This window comes from Brassica oleracea, chromosome C9, assembly GCF_000695525.1.
Source record: "Brassica oleracea var. oleracea cultivar TO1000 chromosome C9, BOL, whole genome shotgun sequence".
In the NCBI taxonomy this organism is placed as follows: domain Eukaryota; kingdom Viridiplantae; phylum Streptophyta; class Magnoliopsida; order Brassicales; family Brassicaceae; genus Brassica; species Brassica oleracea.
The window spans coordinates 15,171,850-15,172,515 of record NC_027756.1 but is presented as its reverse complement, the minus strand read 5'-3'; positions in this window follow the sequence as shown (position 1 = coordinate 15,172,515).

Genomic DNA, 666 nt, shown 5'->3' with positions numbered 1-666 from the left:
GTATACATTTTGAGAGATAACGCAATAAGTTGTTCTGTCAGAGTGGTTATGTGACTTTTCTGGTTATCGTAGGCCAGGGTTCGATCCCTACTCCCATATTGGTTTTTAATTATTATCATTTTTATCCCAGAAACACCACAAATCAAGGGAATCACCGTTTCACTTAATCACAATTATTAATGGCTTTTCTCCTTTTATTAATAAATATTTCAGATCAATGTTTTGGGCTTAACATAATCGGGTTTCTGGGCTCTAGGGTAACACATGAGGGGATCCTATATGAAACAGCTTCTTCTCCAAAAATAATGTCGACGAACGAAAGACAGATCTGCTGCCCTTTGACAACTCCGGTTTAAACCTACGGCCAATGAAGATTTGCTGCACCGGCCACGCTGAATTCCGATCAAGGTCAGTTGGAAGGCGTCGTATTTGGCTGTTCGATTCCACTTCTTCTACCATTGGTTGAATTTTGGAACTGTTATGGAAGTCGGTTGGATTCATGCATCCTCATTGACTATCACATTATATCATTCAATGAACCCCCTCATTAAAACATTTTAACTCAAATATAACTAGTCTTAACATAAATAATCCTTCGACACCCTAAAATTCTCCAAACCATAAACATTATTATATACTTCTCTTAACAAAATTTTACAAAACATA